An 8,283-nucleotide genomic window follows, 5' to 3' on the forward strand; every position below is an offset into this window, starting at 1 on the left:
CACCAGATTTTGATTACATTAAAAAGTCAGACATGGAAGATGCCCCCTGTCCACATCAGAGAAGGAGAGACAGCAGCATGAATTACAGTTCTTTGTACATGTATATTCCCCAAACTAATTGCTTATATGCTTAAATAAAAGGCTCCACATTGAGTACCAGTCATTAGCAAGTGCAAGCTGATTACATTTCAGGGAGACGTCTGAACTTCCCAAGCCTTGTATTTCATACCAGAATCCTAAGCTGAAATATTTTCCTGTAGTAACACTTTTGATAGAGGCAAAATAATTTAAACAAATAATTAGCCTTGAGAATAAAAGTGTACACAAAAGCACAATTAATGAATTTACTAATTGTTCTTCCCTGCTGTGGACATTGCTCAAAGTTGAATTTTAAGCTATTACATAAATATAAACTACTGTACCAAGCCACAAAACTGGATGACTCACCATTAGTCATTAATGTTGTCTTAAAAACAAACTCAAGCTCTCAGAGAGAAAATGTGTTCACGTAGGCAGACATTATTTTGAAAATAAAACAAGTCTTAGATGATAAACTGGTCTTTGAGTCTTTGGGAAAACACACATTCACACTAACACACACAAGAGATCTGTGGGTTTTAATGCCCTCTATAAATATCAGACAAGCAACATTTACCTTGTTTAAAATTCTCCACTAGCTGGACAGGAATGAATTTGGTCCGTCCCGACCATGTGGTAGAAAGCTTCCACCCCTTCCCTCTCCCACCTCTTGCTGAAACAGAATACAAATGTGAACTAAAGTGTCTTTTGTGTTTGACATGCTCTGTACGTGAGGGGGACAGCTTTGTCCTCTCCTCTCTGTCCTTCTTTCCATCTTCTTTTCCTCCTCCTTTCATTCCTACAGAAGGAGTGCTTCCTGGCTTTGCCTAGAAGGCTGCAAGCTATAGAAACTGTAAAACAGAAACTATTCTCATGTTTTCCCAGCCTGGGAACAAAAGTGAGAGAAGGCAACAGAGGGATAGTCAAGGGTTAGATAAATTCCTGGCTGGACTTCTGGGTGTTTCCTTAAACAGAACAACAACAAAAAAAGATTTTTGAATCCCTTAGGGTGATTGTTTTTTAATACGGCTCCAAAGGATTATTTCTAATTTTTATATTTTACATTAAGTAATGCTCCAACAACCACCTATAAGCAATGCACTTTAAATTAAGCCTTCTCTGTGTAAAGAATTAATCATTCATACTCCTGGTTTTGATGTCTTAAGGGATTGCATGTGGATTGATATTAATTCGTAAACTGCAGACACCCGTGACGAGGTGGGTGGGGGCTTCTCTCACCTACACCTGATATGTGATAGACTCTTCTATAGTGCTGTGGTACAATTTTAATACGAACAGTTGCAAACAATAAGAAGCCCTAGAACGATGAGAGGACCTAATATTTGAGGGGGAAGAAAAGGAGGGAAAGCAGTCAGGTGAGGGTGAGGGAGTCCGAGTACTAGAACTTACCTGGAAAAGCTGCTTTTCGGTACCCCACTGGGTGGGAGGGCAGAGGCCCTGGGGGGCAGGGGGGAGGCGGAGGAGGAGTGGGGGCAGCAGCTTTTCCTCAGCTGGCCAAGTCCCCACCGGGTCTGCAGTGTCCTCTTCAGGGCACAGGGGCCTGATTCCCAGTATGGCTTGGCAGGGAAGGGGGCAGCGTGATGAGGTAAGGTAATTGTAGTGGCTCCTGCAGGGTCCTTTCTCCCCACCAATGTGAGGTTTATACTGTAAGGCTTTGCTCCGCTCCCCTCACCAGCCCTGTGCCCGAGTGCTGGGAAGCAGAGGAGACAGGGAAAGGGGGGCCGCCTGCACGGGGGCCTCGTGCCCCTCAGGCCATCCTTACTGATGGGAACGCTGGCAAAGTTGTCCAGACAGTACATTTTGGATGATTTGGGTAATTTCAGCAGAAAGGGGGGCCTGGGCCTCTGTGCAGGGTAGCAGAGGGAGGGAACGTGACTTTGAGGGAACAAAGGACAAAGAAAAAAGATGGGAGAGGCAGGCAAGCCAAGGTATTTTTCCATCTTTGCATTTTCCTCAGGGCCATCCCAGGCCAGCAGAGCGAGGCCCAGCTCCCCTGAGATGGACTGGAAAGACATTTCTCCAGGCAGGAAATCTAAGCAGCCAGGCCCCTCTCAGGCCGCACAGCTGGGAGTGGCCACCACGGCGGCACCCTGCAGAGGACAGGGCCTGGGGGTGGCTGTGGCGCGGCCTCACAGCCAGCTGGGGCTCTCTTCCAATTTGTTTACCGCTGAGTTCTGTACTCAGGATCCCAGAGGAGTGGCTGGGTGCCCAGCGTCCTGTCTTCTGCTTGCATTTGGATCCTGGCTCCTCTGTCGTCTCCCACCGGTGGGATCTTGGGGCACAGTTTTTGACCTTTCTGTGCCTCAGTTTCCTCCTCTGTAAAGTGGGGATAGTAATAGGACCTACCTGATAGACCTGCTTTAAAGATTAAATGAGATAATCCGTAGAAAGCACTGGAACAGTGTCTAGTACCAAGTGTTGTAAATGTCAGCTAAAATCCCACTTGCGTTCCCCTCCACAGAGTGCAGAATGTACCCATATATCCAAGAAGAACATATCAGAACTGCTCTGAGTTTTTTTCCTGGAATGATTTCCAGAATCATTTGGCTTCTGGAGAGGGAATTATAAGGCAGCTGAACTTCTCTGGTTCTGTCTTCGACTCATTACCGTGCAGGAGTAACACAGGTTAATCACGTAGCTAATTAAGAGATAACATTAATGGAATCTGAGTTGGCGCCCTGATAAAGCCGAGCTCTGGCAGGTGAATGCTGAGGAGGAGCCAAGCTACTTATTTGAGGAGCAGCAGGCCTCCTATCAGGGCACCCACTCTGGTTCCATTCAAGTTGCCGATATTACACCCCCAGCTAAAACCATAAGAAAATTCAGCCCATCTTTTTCTCTGTTTCCTTTTTTCTGAGGCAGCCCAGAAGTAGCAGGACCACTGATCAAACGTAAGAACAGCTAGGCAATATGAGCCCTTAGAATTGAACAACACACTGAATAATGAATTAACAAATAAATGAATGAATGAACATTAAAGAAATTCATTCAGAGCAAACACCACTGCAATTAATATGCTGCCATTGGCAGGGGGATGTTGACACGGCGTCCAGCAGACCCGATCCCTCCCTGAATCGATCAGTTGTTTTTTTTTTTCAGAGCTTTGCCTCTGAGCAAATCAATGAAGGACCTGAAGTACCGTTTCTATATTTCTCCTGTCTCCTCGCAGTTTACCTGATGAAAGGCTTTAGGAGATTTCCTCTCCTCCTGGCTTTAATAAATTCTCTCATGGCTTTAATTGTTGCTTTTTTTTAACCTTTCTTGGGGAGTAATGATCAATTACTGCTTTCAGCAAACTGATGGCTGACAAATTCTATCTGACATAATGGAGCCATGATTTAAAGACAGAGCCGTCCGTATCATGGCATATGGCTGCTTCAGGAGGGACAGCAAGGATTACATTGTGCCGTCCACGAGGGCTCGGGCATCCTGAACTTAGCCAAGGGCATTTCTGAGAGCCACCAGCAACCTGAAATACAACCGGACTCCAGCTCAGGACACTGACCTCAGCACGCTGTCATCTCGGATCGTGGGCTTGCTGACCGCCTCACAAGCTCCCACACCCAGGCTGCTGGTGCCCTTGACTCTGCTCCCTAAAGCCGCACTGGAGCAAACTCCCTTTGGAGTCAGCAAGCTCCAGCAAAGGTCTGGTGGTGACTGAAGCATGTGACTTCACTTGACATTGCTGTGCTGAAAGTCCAATACCAATTCCATGATAAGAACTGGACACCAGGGCTCTCTGGGGACCAGGCATCAGTAACATGTGTCAGTCTGGACAGTGTCCCAATGCCAACTCCACCACTTCCATAAACCTGAATTCTCTGAGCCTTGAGAGAATATCCCTAAAATACAGTGTCCACAGCATGTAAACACTCAACAGAAGGGCCTGTTACTGCCTTAGCTGGGATCGCTGTTATGGTCACACACAGTGTTCTACAGCCCAAAGCTTAGTGGAAGCAAAGTCAGATTTCAAAGGGGTGTAAAACAGGAGAAAAGGAATCACACTGTCTCAGTGGTTAAGTTGCATAACAGGAAAATTCAATCGAGACTGTTTGATTTTGACATCCTGTATCATGACTTTAAGTGAGTAAATTTAAATTCCAGGAAAGTAGTTCTGTCATTTTTTTTCAGCTATATAAATTAAGAATAAGTTGAAGATTGAACATTCACTCACTTGGTGTTCTTCTAAATTCCCATGTACTGAGTCCCCAAAGCCAATTGGTTCATGTTAGCAATTTGCCAAATAAATCTGAGCATACCTGAGACACGGAAACTCAAGGGGAAAATCCTTTTTTTCTCTCCAGAAGTTTTAAGCAGAAATTTTACAATAAGATGAGATGCCAGAATTGTGTTGATATACATGAAGGTCTGTTGTTTAAGTCTTATAAATGCAGGATTATGCTATTTATTTCAATTGCTTCATTAGACAAGTAACTCATAAGCATGTAAATATGCAAGAACAAAAGTAGTCTATGAAAACTATGTATAGGAAAAACAACAGGCAAAATAGAAACTCACCATGAGAAATTAAATCTCTAACTAAAATCTACACACAAAGCAAGCCGGAGTTTTATGGAGATGGTGACCTACCTTGCCTATGTACTAAAGAGTAAATTCTATTCTGTTCAGTCCTTGATAAATACACACAATTTCTATGCTGAGCTAACTCTAATTACTGACACTGTCAATATGAGGTACGTGCCCAGGAGTGCAGAGCAGCTAGTGGACATGAGGATTTTCTTGATTTTTTTTTTCCTGGTGGGAGTAGGATACCAGGGTACAGAATTTGTGTTTTCAAACCCTAAACGAGCAGTTCCCCCTCTATATCCCTCCACATCTCGTTCCATTTGGAACAAGAACACTGTACACAGATGCAGTGAAGATGCTATACAAGCATGGCTATGTGGGCAAACAGAAACATCTCTTTGTCAGAGAATCCAAGACATGCCAGAGTCAGAGTGAGAAGCCGATCTGCTGGGAGGAGTCAAGCTTCTATTTGCTGTCGTTCTCTGAAGTCTTCATTAGAGCCAGTTTTGCCTCTGTCTCTTGCCTCAGTTCGTCTCTTTCACACTTTGACTTCCACAATATGTTGGCACCATCTGTATTCTTTCACCTAGTTCTTTGTGATTCCTTTCAACTCAGTTTTTATTTACTTCATGAGGGCAGAAACAGTTTCCTTTATTTCTCCCTATTCCCTGAGCCAGATGCACAGTCTGTAGCATGGAGAAGGTGTTTCTGAAAGTGTTTATTAAATGGGATTGCTGAATGTGGTCCTTGGACCATCTCTTCTCCATCCTATTGTGTCTGTTTCCCCTGGGGTTCCCAAATGGAATGGGTCTGAAACAGTGCCCTTCCTAACTCCTAACTCACTATTCACTCCAACGCCTGCAGCTCTCCTGGAGTCACAAAAACGTTCTCAGCCCTCCTTCTTCTCTTCCCTCGCATTTTCTCATCGGGAAACTGCTTCTGTTTCCTTTGCTCAACAAACCCCCTGAATGGCTTCTGGGCCAGCCTTGCTTTCTCACCTATGCCCACCATGGCCACTGTGAGTGTGAAATAGTGAGATGCTAAAAACCCCAACTTGCTATAGCTATGGAGGGTTTTAATGGTGACCCATAGAGGATGCGGTAGCCTCAGTGAGGGATGCTTCCTGAGCCTTGCTCTTTGGCAGAGGTTAATCTAACACAGGAGCAATATAGATCCATCTTCTCTCCATATAGCTCAGGTAGACATATAGGCCATCCACAAAGCAGAAAGAAACCACTCTTAGTAATACTTGTCTTGCAGCAGGGGTTTTGAAATGGGCATTGGAGAGAAGGAAATGCTCTTTAGCAATACACTAGTATAGTCTCTGTTTTTTTAATCGAAAAATCACATACACCCTATAATCACTTTCTGCAAGTCACACTGTGCTATATCAAGCCTGAATCCAGAGAAACAGAGCATACACCACTTCAGTAGAGGGAATTTTATATGGGCTCCTGGTTACAAAGGCATTGAAAAAGTTGAAAAAACAAAAACAAAAGCAAAAATAAAACAGGAGGCAGGAAGGCAAACCAGAAATTTACAATTGCAGGAAGCCTCTAGGGCTTGACGATCCCAGGGATGCAGCGGTGTTTCTAGATCCAAGAGTTCAATGGTAACTAGAGTCACAGAGGGAGGGCCTGTCCCAGGGATCTGGGACCACAGAGATGGCAGAAATGCCACCAGGAGCAGAAGAGAGGGAAGAAATGCTGTGGATTCCCTTTCTCCCACTTCAGATCACCCAGAGTCATTTAGAACCCAGTCCAGCCAGCATTTGATAACAATTCCAAGGCAGGCATCAGTGGGCTGGACAGTAGGTGGGTCACATGCAAGAGGTGCCGAAGCGCTTGGACAGGCAAGAAGAACATAAATCTCAATGGAACCAGAACAAAGACTGTTCTATCCACAGCCAGCTATGAGATATTTTTTAAACTGTTTCTTTTATGAGGAATAAATAGAACTTGATAACAGACCTCCAGTATATATTCATTTATGGTTTCTTGCATATCATTATTTTTTATGGTTTACTGCACATAGTTCTCATTTCACAGCATATGTTCTGTCATTTTCATTAATGTTTTTATTGTCTTCATAAATTCTAGCAGTGAAGGATTCTTCCAGGTGTTGTCACAGATAGATATTTGAAGAGGGTTGTCCCTTCTTGACCGTTATGGGAATAATATTGGTGTCCTACTCAAATAGGAAGAGGCCTATATGATGTTTGATTTTGACTGGAAAAGCTACACACTACACAGCCACGGACAATGTTTCTCACTTCTCTTCTTTGGGACAGGCCATCTCTGATATTTCATTTCATTAGACAAGACAAATGGAAATTTTTATGGTCTCTTAAAAACTTCCCCAGCTCTCCATCAAAATCTGAAACGCCCGCACGATCCTGTTCCCCCAGAGGGCACCTACAGTCTTCTTTGCCCCTGTTTCCTTCTCTTCCTTTCAACATCTCTCTCTCTTCCAAATGAAGTCCTTATCCCAAGCTCTGATTTTCTTGTATCTGAACTTTTACTGTTTCCTCCAGAAACTTCCTTTCTTGGTCACTGATGACCTAGAAGAGCACGCCATCCCTTACTAACCGAACCAATCCTACTGTTCAGTTTGGAGTTCCCAGTTTTGGTCCCCTGCGGTCCCCACCCCGTCTTGTTCCTGCTCTCTCTCCCGCCCCGTCCGCCGACCCCAGTCCCTGGTCTGCCCGTGACCCCACATTCCCACCCCCCAACTGGGCACCTCTGTGGTTTGCTCTGTCCTTTGCTGCTTTCTCTGCGGCAACACCCTCTTCCTGCCCCCCACACCAACCATGCTCCAGACGGCCCCCTGCCTCCAGCCAGTCTCTACCCAACACAAGTTCCAGAACCTGACTCTGCTCACAGAATAGAGGGAAAACATCCCATGCTCTGAAGTGTCACAGTGGGAAAATCTCCTTTTCCATCCTTTGAGGAATATTGACAAATCAAGGTGGCCGTGACAGTGAACATTTGGAGTAGGCCACCTTAATGGCTTCGTGCAAATGAGCTTCATTTCATAAAACAGGAGCTGTTCACAGCCCCCTTTCTGCTCTTCCTCTCTCCTGACCCAATAGCCGGCATGTTCCCTAAAGCACAAAGCAGAGCAGCAAATCCAGGGTGAGGCAAGCTTGGTGGCAAGGCAGAGCCCTGCCCCAGACCCCAAGCTCCTCCGGCTTCCAGTCTTGGTAGCCGAGGAAGGAGGGTGCCCATCATTTCAAGGGCGGGGGCCTCTGTGGAGATTCCTCAGCCTCTCCTCTTAATGAGTTTAGCTCCAGAGATGGGCAGCTAGAGCATTCCCGCCGAGCATAATTACCCTGACTGGGCACCTGGGGAGAGATTGTCACAAAAATAACTGGGTCTCAGGCTATTTAACACTTTACAGATGAGAATAAGGTGGTGACTTGGAAAAATGAGGTCTGGTTTGGCTAGGAAGACTGCTATGTTTCATTTTCCTCCCTCCTGTAGAAGTGTAAACCGTTGTGTTTCTAACTGATGTACATAAGCCCAGGGCACAAAATGGACTTAGGTGAGAAATCACAGGATCCCAAGGCCGGATGGGAGAGGAGGGGTCGTCCTGTCTGCCCGCCACCTGCAGGCAGGACTGCTCACACACCATCTCGGAAGGAGGGCTGGCTGCCCT

This window comes from Manis javanica, chromosome 9 (assembly GCF_040802235.1).
Source record: "Manis javanica isolate MJ-LG chromosome 9, MJ_LKY, whole genome shotgun sequence".
NCBI lineage: Eukaryota > Metazoa > Chordata > Mammalia > Pholidota > Manidae > Manis > Manis javanica.